This window comes from Schistocerca serialis, chromosome 6 (assembly GCF_023864345.2).
Source record: "Schistocerca serialis cubense isolate TAMUIC-IGC-003099 chromosome 6, iqSchSeri2.2, whole genome shotgun sequence".
Lineage (NCBI taxonomy): Eukaryota > Metazoa > Arthropoda > Insecta > Orthoptera > Acrididae > Schistocerca > Schistocerca serialis.
In genome coordinates this window covers 517,382,934-517,401,275 of record NC_064643.1, presented here as the reverse complement: position 1 = coordinate 517,401,275, position 18,342 = coordinate 517,382,934, and positions in this window count along the sequence as shown.

The window sequence follows — 18,342 nt, the reverse complement described above, 5'->3', positions numbered from 1 at the left end:
AGTATGGCGATGACGAATGTGCGTTCACCACGATGTCGCCAAACACGGATGCGACCATCATGATGGTGTAAACAGAACCTGAATTCATCCGAAAAAAATGACGTTTTGCCAATCGTGCACCCAGGTTCGTCGTTGAGTACACCATCGCAGGCGCTCCTGTCTGTGATGCAGCGTCAAGGGTAACCGCAGCCATGGTCTCCGAGCTGACAGTCCATGCTGCTGCAAACGTCGTCGAACTGTTCGTGCAGATGGCTGTTGTCTTGCAAACGTCCCCATCTGTTGTCTAAGGGATCGAGAGGTGGCTGCACGATCCGTTACAGCCATGCGGATAAGATGCCTGTCATCTCGACTGTTAGTGATACGAGGCCGTTGGGATCCAGCACGGCGTTCCGTATTACCCTCTTGAACCCACCGATTTACATTCTGCTAACAGTCATTGGATCTCGACCATCGCGAGCAGCAGTCTCGGGACGATAAACCACAATCGCGATAGGCTACAATCCGACCATTATCAAAGTCGGAAACGTGATGGTACGCATTTCTCCTCCTTACACGAGGCATCACAATAACGTTTCACCAGGCAACGCCGGTCAACTGCTGTTTGTGTATGAGAAATCGGATGGAAACTTTCCTCCTGTCAGCATGTTGTAGGTGTAGCCACCGGCGCCAACCTCGTGTGAATGCTCTAAAAAGCTGATCATTTGCATATCACAGCATGTTCCTTCTGTCGGTTAAATTTCGCGACTGTAGCACGTCATTTTAGCGGTGTAGCAATTCTAATGGCCAGTAGTGTAATTCTAATTTCATTCTAGACGGCTCCAGGTCATCAATGGTGTTTGTTCTTTCGAACATATCCATGTACGTATATAATATGTCTAATTTGTCCATTGCATTATTATAACAAAGGCAAATCACTGAGAAACAGATGTCTAATTTATCCATTGCATTTTTTAATAACAAACAAAGGCCACTGAGGGCCACCCATTCGATTGCTGCTGTAGTGAGGTCGTGGATGTCTTGTGACGGACCCCTGAAGGATGTATAGATGCAAACCAGGGCCAGGTGGGCGACTGTTGGCTCTTCAGTCTCACATCGGTTGCACGGAGGCATTCTGAAGCTTTACCTTCAATCAGGCTCTAGTTGTTATTATCATGGTTTATGCGAATTCCGTTGGTCTTGCAGCAGTGTCTCCTGGGTAGAGCTGGAGCTGTTAAGAGATGGGAGTCCATGACTTTCTGATCCTGGCAAAGTGAGGTCGCCTGATGATTGATGTTTAAGTCGTTGAGTTGGTTGGCAACTGCTGCAGGTCTTTACTTCGGTCTCAGTGGATGCCTTTTAAGGGAACGTGCATCGACATAAGTTGCCATTCCACTTTTTCAACTGTGATTTGAGGGCTACCGGTCGTCTAGTTCCGTAAGATGTGACATTGCTCGGAAATGGTCGCCAATGGAGCAGAGTTATTCTGATAGTGCCAGGTACGGTTCTCATTACCTGGTTTAGCTGTGAGTCGACAGGTTTGGTATGGGAGCTATTGATCGACACCAGAGAACAGTAATCTGCAGATGAGTGTACGTGAGCTATCGGGGTAATTATTAAGGTTTCGGCAGTAGCATCCTATGACGTACTGGCCAGCTTCTGAATTAGGTTAGCTTTAGTTTTGATTTTTGCTGGTAATTTTTCCAGGTGCTTGAAGGTGAGTGTCCCGTCGAGAGTGACACCAAGGTACATTGGGTCTGGGGTATACATCGTCGTGACTCCTTCATGGTGAACGACAAGAGATTTTTGAACTTCTCTGCTGTTATGATGTAACGACGTGACTCCCGTTTTGTTTGCATCGGCAGGAGTCCCCATTTTTTGAAGTATCCACTATTTCCGCCGAGGTGTTCTGTCAGTACATCCTCAAATTGAGCAAAGCTCGAACTTCGGGTACCGATGGCAATACCATCCACGTCCACAAATTTCCGAGATGTTGTTGAAGATAAATATAATAAACATTACAGGAGGTAGTGGCAGGGCATTTTGTAGGCTATGCTAGAAACTTAACTTCCCACTGGGGTGTGTTGTGTTTGGATTCAAAGAATTGGTTCAAATGGCTCTAAGAACTATGGGACTTAACTGCTGTGGTCATCAGTCCCCTAGAACGTAGAACTACTTAAACCTAACTAACCTAAGGACATCACACACATCCATGCCCGAGGCAGGGTGTTGTGTTTGGAAAGCACAGACATAACAGTACACAAGAAATCTAAGACTCTCATCAAAAAAATAAATAAATCCAGAAACATTCAGACAAATAGTAGAGAACCAACGCAGAACATGTCTAAGTAAAAACAATAAATCGAGAAAAGCTAAACATGATTATCAACATGAAGTAAATACAATTTCCATTAAGCCAACTTGACCTGTTGTTTTTTGCTGTCAGAAAGAGTTTCTAGTCGGGTTGCAATATGAGGCTGATCACTATTTGTTGCGGAACCTTTCTCTTCACCATACCTAATATATGTAATGTCCATATCGACACTTTTATAAGCTCTTTACATAGAAGTAACTGGGCTGGGGTCGCCGTCAAGTTGCAGATTCAGTAGAGTGCCTTCCGTGCCAAATGCATCCTGCGGGGAAGCTTTCCGTGACGATATCGAATTATATAGGTAAAACATCCACTGTTAACTATGTTCTGCATGTTTCCCCACACATGAATGCAGCTGATCTTCGGATATTTGAGTATATACAGAGTGATCAGAAACAATCTGAAAAGCTTTTAAGGGTTTTTCAAGGGAGACTGAGCTGAGAACTAATTGTTAAGAAAAAAATTCGACACGTTGTGAGGTTTCCGAGTTATTTAGCGTTGGAATTAGCCATCCGGATCGTCGTGCGCGCACATTCAATCAGTCTGCCAGAGATGGTGTAGCAAAATGTGTTCCTCGATTGGTTGCCCGTAACCAAACAATCGTAGCTTTTGCCCACCTAGCATGAATTTATCACTACGGAAGAAGACTCATACTAACTGGTAACAAGTGGTAAGTCTCGGATCCTCAGATGTTTGTGCTTAACTGCATTTTAGTGCATGCAAGTGCTTGAATGTTTGTGTGCTGAGGTGATTGGCTAACTTCAATGCTAAATAACTCGGAAACGGCGCAATTATTTTCCACGAAACTTCCACTGCAACACCCTTCAAATATTTTCAGGCTTTTTCTGAGCACCATGTATATGGGATATTAATATCGCTCACGGTTTCGTCCTCAGGGTAACTTGAAAATCGAGACAGCAGGTATTTACACCTTCCGGCACTGTCTTCAGTGCCCAAAATATTCTGCTGTTTCCTATTTTAAAATAACTAAGTAAATACATGTTTACCATATCATCTTCATCGTTTAGAATTTTTGTGTTATGGTTAGACATCGCTGTGCAATGCGTTTACGGGTATAGCATTTTCGTGTCACCTTCTTCGCACGATGACTACTTGATAGGGGAATCGGTTAGAATTTGCTTGGTTTTAGGCCGATTTATCGGCAAAATCGCAGTCAGTTGATTAAGTTTAGAAAGTTAATATGCGCTAATGTAAATGTGTCCGTTGTAATCTACACATATTTATTAACGAATTTTTAACATTTGTTAAGTTTTCATCCCAAGTAGTTGTGATCGTGTTCTGCACGTTTGGCATGATATGTACCCCTAATTGACTACACCGATTGACGAGAGAGGAATGTAGCGTAAAGGAAGCATGAAAGAGTGTTTCACATAAGAACTCATGTCTGATTCACCATTCAGTCCTACGATTCTCACTGTCAGTGTCAAACGTTCAGGTGGACCTCAAGCTCCCTCGGTGCCTGCTTGTGATGCTAAATGCAAGCGGTCACCGACTGTCGAAACGTGCTCACGCTAAGCTGTGGACGCAGAAAGCCACAATAGTCGACAAGAGCGTCAGCCAGCACCGAACGCTCGCACAATGGAAGAAAGCGATGCTATCTGCTTCGCCGTGCGTTCTGTGATAACCGTCTTACACGCTCCGTAACGAATTATTGTGTCCCGTGGAAGTCGGCTCACGCTGCTTGCGATCAAGTGTGTGTGTGTGTCTGTGTGTGTGTGTGTGTGTGTGTGTGTGTCTTGAGAGGTTGATCTGGCTTCTGCAATGCAACAGATAACTAAGGACGGGCCGTGCGATGCAGAGAAGAATGCTTTTCAAGCAAATATACTTCCCGACCGAAATGAATATGGTCTTCCCGTGCAAAGTGTTCGACTCAGTGTGTCAAAAGGTACGCTCCAACTTCAGTGTGTTATAGCACCCAAACTAATTAAGATATTTACACCACGTTTGGCATATGTTATACTTAGGTACTTATTTGTGTGTGTTCCAGGTTGTCGTGAGTGAAGAATACTGATAACGGTCAAAGATTACGCTCAATGAGTGGGATTGTTTATTCAAAATAAATCGGACACGCAGCTTCAAACGATCTTCCAAACGCTGTATGGGAAGCACCCACCCTTGCGGAGTCGATAGGCCGATGGTACAGAAATTTTATGCAGACAGCTTGGATGCTACAATACATTAAAGTCGTACTGTAACTTTTGAGACACCTTGTATGATAAAATTCTGTACAGTTTTCAGTGTTAAGCTATTTAATGTTGCTTCCTTTCTAAAAATAAGATGACTGAAACTGGTTTGTAGTTCACAAAAAAACTACTGCAACATAAATAGCGATTTCCTCATTACTGAATACGCTAAATAGCATGTCTCTATGTTCTTTTGCACTCACACAAGATGAATCTCTGGCTTGTTACAATGAACACGATATATTTAGGCATCAGGAAGTTGTTTCACTGTTTCATATATACTGTCAGAAAAAGAATGCAACACCCACATGAACAAGACCATTTTACTGACAAGTGATCTGACTGGTGATATAACATTGTAGGAGAATATGATAACAAATACAGACCAAATGAAACACACATTTCACGGGGAAGGGAGCTCAAACAGTCGCATCAATATACAGTGACCTCCTCCCGATCCCACACCCCAGGTCCTTTGGTGGCATTTCAAGCCTGTACTCTCGGATGCAAATGATCGTAAAGATGCCATGTAGGTCAACGCGTAAATTCCAGCTTGACCATGTCCTGCTCACCCTCAGTTGGTGAGAGACCTTGTGACCTCGCTAGCAAATGTGATGACTGTGATCGTTCCAATATCGTGCGACATTTGCTTGCACCGAAGAAGGTTCAAACCTCGGGTGCCACATGCTCTAACCCAAAAATTCAAACATCAGCGTTTGTCCTTATATGTATCTCCTCTTGCTCGTCATCAATTGGCTCTTGAACAACACCGATTATTACTACCCTACATCGTTACTGGTGACGAGAAGCGATGTCTTTATGGTAACATAAGGAAAAGAAAGAAATGGTTGAGCCCAAACAAAGCAACAACTCCCCTTAGGAAGACTTGTGCGCATCCACAAAAGATAATGTTACGTACCTGGGGGGATAGCGACTGTGATGTATACCACGAAATGTTTCCTCGAGGTGTAACCCACTGCTGACATTTGTTGCCAACGGCTGAGACTTCTTGCAGTGTCAGTCCTAGAACAAAGACCAGGAAGGTGGCGTGAAGTGATGCTACTGCAGGATAACGTCCGTGGACATTCTTCTAGTCAACAAAGAACACTGTACAGGAGTTGAGTTGAGAAGTCATTCCGCACTCAAATTACTCACCTGATTCGCGCCCTTACAGTTTCACATTTTCCGTTTCCTATAGAACAACTTTCAAGAAAGTTCCTTTCCGGATGGAAATGCGCTCCGAACACGACAAATTCTTCAACTCAAAATCGTGTGATTTCTATAGTCGCGGAATCCAAAAGGGGCCCCAGCATTGGCACGCTGTTGTAAATAGTGAAGAATATTTTGTTAATGACTGAAGTCTTTGTATGTGTATTTGTTGTATTTAAATTTATGGAAAAACGCTATGAACTTATGTGCACCTAATATTTCAATAAAAATAAACGCGTTTGGTGACGAAAACAAGCATTTTCTTGTAGTTGCGAACACGGGAAGAAAATATGTTCAGTAACTTCTGTTGAAATTTCTGCGCCTGATGATGTGCCCCGAGTAGATTAAAGCCCCTGCGAAGAGACTACTTGATGAATGTTTCTTTCTACTTTGCTAATAACGATGTGATCTGACAGGGAGTGAGTCAGAGATGCCTCTTCAGTAACAACCATGTTATGATTCAAGATCACTGTAACAATATGTTTCGTGTTTGTTTTTTATATGAAATTAAGCAAGTCATCGTCAGCTCATACGAGGCGATAACCACTCAGATCGGAATTCCCACTCCATTAGCCCTTGATGTTCACAGGTTGGACATCCTAAAGAATGATGGCCACGAAACTACACTACGCCGTTAAAGATCAAGGCAACGAGGACAATCAGTTGGATGATGATTCGCCAATTTGACGAAGGAAAGTGACACTCAGCGATTTTTGTGGTGACTGTATGCTCCAACTGTTGCACTGTAGAACATATTTTGATGAGCATTTTGAAGAGAGATCGAAGCTATTTATGACGTTTCAGTGATTCAGAAGTCCACTAGCCAAGAAAGAATTAATTTATATTCTTGATAACTAATTTTTAATTAATTTCATCTTGAGTAAAGCACTATCTAACATTCTTCCTATAGCAATTAGATTATTACCCTAATAGCGTAGTAAGAGAGGCGACCTGAGAAGGCTTTGGTCGCAACGGCCGGTTCCTCACAGCACGCTCCAAGGGCTGTTAAGAGACCAAGTGGAGACTAGCAAAGAGAGGATCACTATCGAAATTTTCTTTTTCAAGTTCGTGTGTACTAACTAAGACAGCATTTCACTCTGAAATCAGTTGCAGTCTGCCTGCGTAAAACCGTGTCTAGTGCTTATGCCGAGGATCAGCCTTCGATTCTCGGCACTGCCAGGGCTTTTCCCTTGGTGGGAGGATTGCTAAGGGCTGTACTTAGTCTCATGACGTCAGTGGAAGAGTTACCTGAGTGACAGGCAGCGGCTCCAAGGTCGAGAAAGCCGACAACAATCGGAAGAGCGATGTAATGCCCCCGTGCTGCTCCATACCACATCCAAATGACGCCATTGCCAGTGGATGAGACGGCTGTCGGTCGGTCCCAATTTGCCCGTCTTGACCAGAATGTGGAACTTTTTATTTGTTCATAATGTGAAGGACAATCAAACAATTTAAAATCAAAGGTGGTAAACTAGTCTATATTGAACTGAGTGAAAATACAAATCCGCAATAGCGGTTTTATCCTGTTTTCCCCAGTATGACGACCGGTTTCATACCTTGGAGGTATATCTTCAGGTCACATAAAACTAATAATTCATGTGCCACGACTTCCAGTGAGCAAGTGCGCATAAAAGCCTGTCACTCCTCGGTAAAACCATGGCGGATGAGCATCTGATCGAACCGTGCATGATGAGTAAAACATCTCCAAAAGCTGTCAAAACACGAGCTTGGATAGCACATGATAATCCACGACTGATAGGATAAAACTAAACTAATACTTGGTATGCCACGAATTCGAAAAATATGCAGAAAAACATGTCACTCCTCAGTAAAACCATGAATAAATTGGCAGATGAGCATCCGATCCAACCGTGCACGATGAGTATATCCGCTGAGTTACAGGCCCTGTCACTTAACGTCGATTTGCAGTAGGGTTTTGGAACACGTACTGCGTTCGAACGTTATGGATTTACTCGAAGGAAACGATTTATTGACATGTAGTCAGCAGCGATTCAGAAAACATCGTTCTTATAAAAAACAACTAACTCTTTATACTCATGAAGTAATGAGTGCTATCTACAGGGGATGTCATATTGGTTCCATATTTTTAGATTTCCAAAAGGCTTTCGACACCTTTCCTCAGAAGCGTCTTCTAACCAAACTGCGTGCCTATGGAATATCGCCTCAGTTGTGCAACTGGATTATTAATTTTCTGTTCGTAGTAATAGACGGAAATTCGTCGAGTAAAACAAAAGTAATATCCGGCGTTCCCAAAGGTAGTGTTATAGGCCTTCTATTGTTCTATTTTGTCTAAAACTGACACAGTGAGACCGTGGCAGTGTACAATTAATGTAGGTTGATTGTTACAAAAAAGTAGACAGTAACCAGCCACTTTTAATAGTGGCTGGTTGCTGTCTTCTTCTTTGTAAGAATCAACCCTCTATTGTTCCCGGTCTTTATTAAAGACGTAGGAGACAATCTGAGTAGCCCTATTACATTGTTTGCAGATGATGCTGTCAGTTACCGTCTCGTAAAGTCACCAGATGACCAAAACGAATTCCAAAATGATTTAGATATCTACATGGTGCGGAAAGTGGCAATTGACCCTGGATAAAGAAATGTGTAAAGTTATTCGCATGAGTACTAAAAGAAATCCACTAAATTTCGATTGCACGATAAGTCACTCCAATCCGAAGGCTTTAAATTCAACGAAATACTTAGGGATTACAATTACAAATAATCTAAATAGGAAATATCACATAGATAATGTTGTGGGTTGAGCAAAACAAAGACCGCAAATCATTGGCATTACACTTAGAAGGTGCAACAGGTCTATTAAAGAGACTGCTCACACCACTCCTGTCCTCCCTATTCTGGAGTATTACTGTGCGGTGTGAGACCCTCATCAGGTGGGATTTAAGGATGACATCGAAAAAGTTCGAAGAAGGGCAGCTCGTTTTGTATTATCGCGAAATAGTGGAGATAGTGCCACAGACATGATACGTGAATTGGAGTGACAATCATTAAAACAAAGGCGTTTTTCATTGCGACGGGATCTTCGCATGAGATTTCAATCAAATGGCTCTGAGGACTATGGGACTTAACATCTGAGGTCATCAGTCCCCTAGAACTACTTAAACCTAACTAACCTAAGGACATCACACACATCCATGCCCGAGGCAGGACTCGAACCTTCGACCGTAGCGGTCGCGCGGTTCCAGACTGAAGCGCCTAGAACCGCTCGGCCACATCGGCCGGCAAATTTCAATCATCAGTTTTCTCCTCCGATTGCGAAAACATTAAGTTGGCACCCACCTACACAGGGAGAAATTATCATCACGATAAAATAAGAGAAATCAGGGCTCGCACAGAAAAATTTAAGTGCTTGCTTTTCCCGTGCGTTGTTCGAGAGTGGAACGGTAGAGAGATAGCTTGAAGGTGGTTCATTGAACCCTCTGGCAGGCAGTTTATTGTGAATAGCAGAGTAATCACGTAGATGTAGATCTCCTAAACATTGTCGAAAGATAAGTCCGGACAGCACATGACAGTCCACGTCTGACAGGATAAAACCACCGTCAAATTCCGCCGGGGAAACAAAGAATTAAAAGACAGACAATCCTTGGGAGTCGTCAACATTCTAAAATGTACTGGCAGGCGTCAAACAGAACTGCACGCTACAGCGCTAGCGTTTTTTGAATTTCAGTCGCGACTTGGAACTGCTCATTGACAGTTATCTGGAAACGAATAGTTTGCGGTGACCTGTTTGCTTCTATTATAATTCCTATACTGTGGTCGTACACCGAGTATATCACCAGACACAAGTGTATTCAGGAGCTTATATGAAATAATTAACGCACAATTTATCTTGCAGCCACGAAAAGGAATCTCTGATGTACGTGGTGGTTGTTTAATTTACTTATTCGTAGGAAACAATTTATTAATTTAAATATACATAGTTCTTTATTAGCCCCTTTCCCTTGGTTAGGCTGACCGTGTGAAGTGGCTTAATGGTCAGCACTCGCATTCGGGAAGACGATGCTTCAAATTCCCACCTGGGCACCCAGATATTTTCCGTTATTTCCCTACATCTCTTAAGCTAAATGCTGGGATGGTTCCTTTTCCTAATCCGAGATTGTGCTCAGTCTTCAATGACCTCGTTGTCGACGCAAGACTGTAAAGCTTCCTTTCCGTTAGTCTGTTCTCAGTCCAAAAAATTCCAACTGTGAGCAGTGTACCTAATGTAATCCGGCGCTCAGCAACCAAGAAAACGCCTCATAGGACAGGAGTTTACTTTTTTTTATTGGCCTTTGGCACTAACGATTTAGCCAGAGAAGTGAGTAACTACAGATTTGGTATACAATATCATATATGCAGCACAGGCATTAGAAATTACAGTAATTCCACGTAAACTTCATGGTACACCTTATACAGGCATATACTCAAGACTGTCCATGTACCCCAACTTAGTACGCTGCAACATTTGTGGTGACTTAGAACTGGAGACACGACAGGTAATAATTGGCACCCAGCGGGGTGCAAGCTCAAGTAAGCACTGCAATTCTGAGCTGTAGAAGCATCCGATATAATAATTGTTCCATGTTATTTCCCTGCAAAGTAACATAATTCGTGCTGTATTAGAACTAAAATATTTCGTTAAATTATGGTCTTTGGCCACAAAAAAAAAAAAAAATCATTCTCCTTGCACAAGTACACATATTACAACACAACACTTACGAAATGGTGTTGGTAATACAACTTGCTTTGGAAGCCGAAATCTACGACAATTGACAGAAATGAAAATGTAGAATGTCTTGTTCAACGAACTAAGAAGCTTACTCAGCCGTGGGTGAAGGAAATGCCCTGAAGGTACAATATCGTATGTACTGCAACCAGCAAAGGAGGCTGCGAACGTAACGTGCTGCTGAGTACTAAGTTGCGCCAGTGTTCACATTTCTGCAGATATCGCTTACGATCGTGCTAGTGGTCTCCCGTTACGCCTGACACATTAGCCGAGTGGTGGCGGCGGCGCTGCCGGCGCGGCCACAGCCGGGTCATTAGGCAACGTGCTGGCTGGCCAGTGAGACAGACGGCTGTTAAAAGACCGCAGCGTAGAGATTCGGGAGACGCCGCCAATCTGGCAGCCGTGCGGACGATCGCGTCTCCGCTTTACGACGCAGTTCCTGACATGTAACGCGTAGCTACGGGATGTTTCTCACCTGTCCTGGTGTTCCTCGTCGAATACGGTAAATTTATTTTCGGCTGGAGACATCCCTGTGAAATTACATCTTCATGTGTCGTTTACTTTCATAAAGACACCTTGCTAAGCATTTTATGTGCAGTTTTGTGAGACGTACATGTGTCCTGTAAGGAAAATAAAGTAAAATAAAAATTAATGTGGAAACGGCCAAGAACAGCCTGTGCCTAAGACAACGCTGGGTGGCGGTGTCGGAAGAGCTTTTTCGGCCGCTAGCGTGGCCTTGATATTACTATAGTCTTAACATCAAAGTCATTTTTTCCCTATAGGTAGCTCTAAGTTCGTCACTTCGCGGTTGACTCAGCTTCCGTAGCCACACGAAGGAAAAGTAGTCGTCATTACTGGGGAACCTAGGCTCTCCTCAATGCAATCAAACTTCATCTCTTGGTCTCCCTCTGCGATTTTTACCCTCCACGCTTCCCTCCAATACTAAATCGGTGATCCCTTGATGTCTCAGAACATGTCCTGTTTGCATCGGTGGAGTCTGTTTGTGACTCCTACCTGGTGTAAGAGTCTCTTTCTTCCTGGCGACGGTGGTGGCGGCATGAAGTCCGCGAAGGAGTTAATGATTTTTTGTGGTCCATCATGCAAAATGGAATTCTTGGAAGTCAAGTTGATTCTTACAAACAGTATATGTTCGATATGTTTTATTTTATTTTACACATCTAGTTCTGTAGGTCCAATTTGAGGGGCATATCTCAAGGTCAGGACTTGAAATTACACCTGAAAAGAAATAATAAGTAAAACAAAATGTTTGTAAATCCTAAAAAGATGACAAGCTGTATATTTATGTAAACGCTATCAATAGTATAACACCGGAATCAGTTGACTTTTCAAGAAACTCCTCGACAAAACATGGTGCTTGACCCAGGAGGAAACACCTCAGTTTGCATTTGAAAGCGAGTGCATTAGTGCTAAAATTTTTGAATTTTTGTGGTCGTCGTTATTGTTATGGTCTTCAGTCTAGAGACTGATTTGATGCAGCTTTCCATGCTACTCTATCCTGCGCGAGCGTCTTGATCTCCGAATAAGTACTGCAACCTACATCCTTCAGAATCTGCTTAGGGTATTCATCTCTTGGTCTCCCACTACGATTTTTACCCTCCACACTTCCCTCCAATACTAAATTGGTGATCCCTTGATGCCTCAGAACGTGTCCTTCAAACCGATCCCTTATTCTACTCAAGTTGAGCCACAAATTCCTCTTCCCCCCAATTCTATTCAGTACGCAGTCTAGCCATCTAATCTTCAGCATTCTTCTCCAGCATCACATTCTGTTCTCTTCTTGTCTACACTGTTTATCGTCCATGTTGTACTTCCTCACATGGCTGTGCTTCATGCAAATACACTGCGTGACCGAAAGTTTGCGGACACATGTCTGAAACTGACTTATAAGTTCGTGGTGCCCTCCTTCGGCAATGCTGGAATTCAATATGGTGTTGGCCCACCCTTAGCCTTGATGACAGCTTCCACTCTCGCAGGCATACGTTCAGTCAGGTGCTCGAAGGTTTCTTGGAGAATAGCAGCCTATTCTTCAAGGAATGCTGCACTTAGGAGAGGTATTGATGTCGGTCGGTGAGGCCTGGCACGAAGTCGGCGTTCCAAAACATCCCAAAGGTATTCTATAGGATTCAGGTCTGTGCAGACCAGTCCATTACAGGGATGTTATTGTCGTGTAATCACTCCGCCACAGGCCGTGCATTATGGACAAGTGCTCAGTCGTGTTGAAAGATGCAATCGTCATCCCCGAATTGCTCTTCAGCAGAGGGAAGCAAGAAGGTCCTAGAAACATCAGTGCACACCTGTGCTGTGATAGTGCCGCGCGAAACACCAGTGGGTGGAAGCCCCGTCCAGGAAAAACACCATCGCCTCCGAATTTTACTGTTGGCACTACACACGCTGGTAGATGACGTCCACCGGGCATTCGCCATACCCACACCCTGCCACCGGATCGCCACATTTTACATCGTGATTCGTCACTCCACACAACGTTTTTCCACTGTTCAATCGTCCAATATTTACTCTCCTTACACCAAGCGAGGTGTCGTTTGGCATTTACCGGAGTGATGTGTGGCTTATGAACAGCCGCTCGACTGAAATCCAAGTTTTCTTACCTCCCGCCTAACTGTCATAGTACATGCAGTGGATCCTGATGCAGTTTGGAATTCCTGCATGATGGTCTGGATAGGTGTCAGCCTATTACATATTACGACCCTTTTCAACCGTCAGCACTCTCTGTCAATCAACAGACAAGATCAGCCTGTACGCTTTTGTGCTGTACGGGTCCCTACACGTTTCCACATCACTATCACATCGGAAACATTGGACTTAGGGATATTTAAGAGTTTGGAAATCTCGCGTACAGACGTCTGACATAAGTGACACTCAATCGCCTGAGAACGTTCGAAGTCCGTGAGTTCCGCGGAGCGCCTCATTCCGCTCTCTCACGATGTCTAATGACTACTGAGGTCGCTGAAATGGAGTACCTGGCAGCAGGTGGCAGTACAATGCACCTAGTATGAAGAACGTAGTTTTTTGGGTGTGTCCGGATACTTTTTATATCATAATACTTTTTATCTCATACTGTACTTTCAAAAAAGACTTCCTAACACTTAAATCTATACTCGATGTTAACAAATGTCTCTTCTTCAGAAACTCTTTCCTTGCCATAACCAGTCTACATTTTACATCCTCTCTACATCTACATCTACATCTACATTGATACTCCGCAAGCCACCCAACGGTGTGCGGCGGAGGGCACTTTACGTGCCACTGTCATTACCTCCCTTTCCTGTTCCAGTCGCGTATGGTTCGCGGGAAGAACGACTGTCTGAAAGCCTCCGTGCGCGCTCTAATCTCTCTAATTTTACATTCGTGATCTCCTCGGGAAGTATAAGTAGGGGGAAGCAATATATTCGATACCTCATCCAGAAACGCACCCTCTCGAAACCTGGCGAGCAAGCTACACCGCGATGCAGAGCGCCTCTCTTGCAGAGTCTGCCACTTGAGTTTATTAAACATCTCCGTAACGCTATCACGGTTACCAAATAACCCAGTGTCGAAACGCGACGCTCTTCTTTGGATCTTCTCTATCTCCTCCGTCAACCCGACCTGGTACGGATCCCACACTGATGAGCAATACTCAAGTATAGGTCGAACGAGTGTTTTGTAAGCCACCTCCTTTGTTGATGGACTACATTTTCTAAGCACTCTCCCAATGAGTCTCAACCTGGTACCCGCCTTACCAACAATTAGTTTTATATGATCATTCCACTTCAAATCGTTCCGTACGCATACTCCCAGATATTTTACAGAAGTAACTGCTACCAGTGTTTGTTCCGCTATCATATAATCATACAATAAAGGATCCTTCTTTCTATGTATTCGCAATACATTACATTTGTCTATGTTAAGGGTCAGTTGCCACTCCCTGCACCAAGTGCCTATCCGCTGCAGATCTTCCTGTATTTCGCTACAATTTTCTAATGCAGCAACTTCTCTGTATACTACAGCATCATCCGCGAAAAGCCGCATGGAACTTCCGACACTATCTACTAAGTCATTTATATATATTGTGAAAAGCAATGGTCCCATAACACTCCCCTGTGGAACGCCAGAGGTTACTTTAACGTCTGCAGACGTCTCTCCATTGATAACAACATGCTGTGTTCTGTTTGCTAAAAACTCTTCAATCCAGCCACACAGCTGGTCTGATATTCCGTAGGCTCTTACTTTGTTTATCAGGCGACAGTGCGGAACTGTATCGAACGCCTTCCGGAAGTCAAGAAAAATAGCATCTACCTGGGAGCCTGTATCTAATATTTTCTGGGTCTCATGAACAAATAAGGCGAGTTGGGTCTCACACGATCGCTGTTTCCGGAATCCATGTTGATTCCTACATAGTAGATTCTGGGTTTCCAGAAATGACATGATACGCGAGCAAAAAACATGTTCTAAAATTCTACAAGAGATCGACGTAAGAGATATAGGTCTATAGTTTTGCGCATCTGCTCGACGACCCTTCTTGAAGACTGGGACTATCTGTGCTCTTTTCCAATCATTTGGAACCCTCCGTTCCTCTAGAGACTTGCGGTACACGGCTGTTAGAAGGGGGGCAAGTTCTTTCGCGTACTCTGTGTAGAATCGAATTGGTATCCCGTCAGGTCCAGTGGACTTTCCTCTATTGAGTGATTCCAGTTGCTTTTCTATTCCTTGGACACTTATTTCGATGTCAGCCATTTTTTCGTTTGTGCGAGGATTTAGAGAAGGAACTGCAGTGCGGTCTTCCTCTGTGAAACAGCTTTGGAAAAAGGTGTTTAGTATTTCAGCTTTACGCGTGTCATCCTCTGTTTCAATGCCATCATCATCCCGTAGTGTCTGGATATGCTGTTTCGGGCCACTTACTGATTTAACGTAAGACCAGAACTTCCTAGGATTTTCTGTCAAGTCGGTACATAGAATTTTACTTTCGAATTCAATGAACGCTTCACTTCGACCATCATTAGTTATTTTGCTTCCCAAATAACGAAACACATTTACTGCTTTAAGGGTCTCATTTCTGCATCTAATTCCCTCAGCATCAACTGATTCAATTCGACTACATTCCATTATCCTCGTTTTGCTTTTGTTTTGCTTCCCAAATAACGAAACACATTTACTGCTTTAAGGGTCTCATTTCTGCATCTAATTCCCTCAGCATCACCTGATTCAATTCGACTACATTCCATTATCCTCGTTTTGCTTTTGTTGATGTTCATCTTATGTTCTCCTTTCAAGACACTGTCTATTTCGTTTAGCTGTTCTTCCTAGGTCCTTTGCTGTCTCTGACAATTGCAACGTCATCGGCAAAACTCAAAGTTTTCATTTTTTTCTCCATGTATTTTAAATCATACTCCAAATTTTTGTTTTGTTTCCTTTACTGCTTCCTCAATATACAGATTGAATAACATTGGGGATAGGCTACTACCCTGTCTCACTCCCTTCTCAACCACTGCTTACCTTTCATGCTCGTCGAATCTTATAACTGCCATTTGGTTTCTGTACAAATTGTAAAAAGGCTTTCGCTCCCTGTATTTTACGAACGCAACCTCCAGAATTTGAAAGAGGGGATTCTTGTGGTAGCTTATTGAAAACTGTTGCACCAGAGTACTGCACGCCTTTCTGCACAAGAGTCAAATAGGTGCTATCCGAAAGCAAATTGGATTTCTGCCTGTTATTTCCTAAATGCTACACCAGGTGGGTGTAAAATTAATGTGCGCAACGGAAGATACTGAACGCTAAAATCAAGATTTGACCCTGTCTGACTACCCCGTGAAGCATATCTTAGGGTCTTTTAGTTGTGATATTATTTTCTCCTTCTTACTATTTAACATATAAATTACAACATAAACATAAATGAATGATTAAGGGAACCAGTAACAACTAAATGATAAAGGTTGTTTCTGCTTATACATTTACTGTAGATCAAAAATCCCTTTATATTACAAATTTTTGTATTTCCTAACTAATATTACTGTTCAATTGCCCAAATCTGCCCCGTTTTATGGCAACGCGATCTAATAGAAATGACGCGAGATGACTGACATCATCTATGTACCAAACACTGGAAGACACTACTTTCAAAGATGATCTACAGTGGTGTGAAACCTCAGTGGAAATGAAATTCACGTGATCACAGCTGTTTAACGTTATAGCCCTAATAAGCCAAAGCAATTAGCAATATCACAGTATGTACTGCGTTCGGCGCGCCGGAGTGATTGTTCTTTTACAAGTCTGCGACGACAGAAGAACTCCAGCCACCAAATATAAAAAAAACAACTCATTCATCACTAGGACTGCAGAAGGCGGACCTCTGACTAGTATAATCTAATACTGTCTTCTACTCTCTGTGTTATACAAACGAGAAACTCAAACTCCTAGCAACAAGGACGGAATACAGATAACGTCTCTACTTGAGTATAGACAGAAGAAGTGCCCTTAAACACTGAACGCTGCGTACTCAACGATGACACCCTACCCAGAGGCGGAGTCCAGGATCGTATAAGTTCTCAACAGTGCAATGCCTAACCGTTCTATCTATAAAATCTACTGAGAGCAAAGACAGCAAGTTCGTCTGTACCAACAAAATCTGATACTGAGCGATTGTCAAACATGTGTGCTCTAAATGAAAGACTTCTTTCTCTCCAATGATGGCTTCCCTGCAGAACTCGGCTCCCCTTCCTCATAACCGCAGAAGGCGATTGTATTATTGAAATAACGGAATATTCTCCCTCTCTACAGATTCTTCTGAACGCCGACCAACCGTATTTTAGTCTTTTGTCGTCCAGCGCGAAAAGTTTGCGAGGAGATACCTATCCCCGTTAATTAGGAATTCATACAATGTTACGCTTCTCAGAGTAGAAATCCTCGTAAATGACCGAGCCTGCGTGATTTCCAAAGTAACGCTTCCTTGTTCCTCTTTGCTGCACCCAAGATTTTCAGAGTTTCCGGTTATCCTGCCGGTCTAGCTACAGCACCGGCTAGTTGCCACTCTATTGTAGTTCAGCGATCGGCGCTCAGGTGCCCCGACCGCCCGGCTACGGTATGGTACTTCCTGTGTTAAGTGGGACCAACACACCTGTGCGGGTTTTTCCTCCCAGCGCCTGAGTTACGCCTGCCGTTTCATTTCCACTGGCGTTCCAACTTGTACTAGTATAGGCAATCGTTTATTATGCTGTTCTGATAATAAAGATATTCCATCACCTTTCTTGCAATAAGTGTAAATAACTATTTACCAGCTATTCGTGAAAATGCCAGTCTTCTTTAAATATTCATATATACGATGTAGAACCTATCATATGATACCTAATTCCGCTTTTAAATGTCGGCAAAGTATGCAGATTAGTGCTGGTAATGTGCGAAATTATAGCCACCTTACAATACCCCCGCCTAATGAACTATTTTGTGCTAGGATGGGGTAATTCTTATAGTAGTATCTCATCCAGTGTCCGTCCCTGGTAACTGAGCGTTCAGCGCGATAGAATGTCATGCCTAACCAGCCGGTTCTAGGCGCGCAGTACGGAACCGCGCGACTGCTACGGTCGCAGGTTCGAATCCTGCCTCGGGCATGGATGTGTGTGATGTCCTTAGGTTAGTTAGGTTTAAGTAGTTCTAAGTTCTACGGGACTGATGACCACAGCTGTTAAGTCCCATAGTGCTCAGAACCATTTGACCATTTTTTAACCAGCTCGGACGCAGATTTTCTCCTCTCAGGGACTGGGTGTTGTCCTTATCATCATCATTTCATCCCCATCGACACGCAAGTCGCCCAAATGGCGTCAACTCGAAAG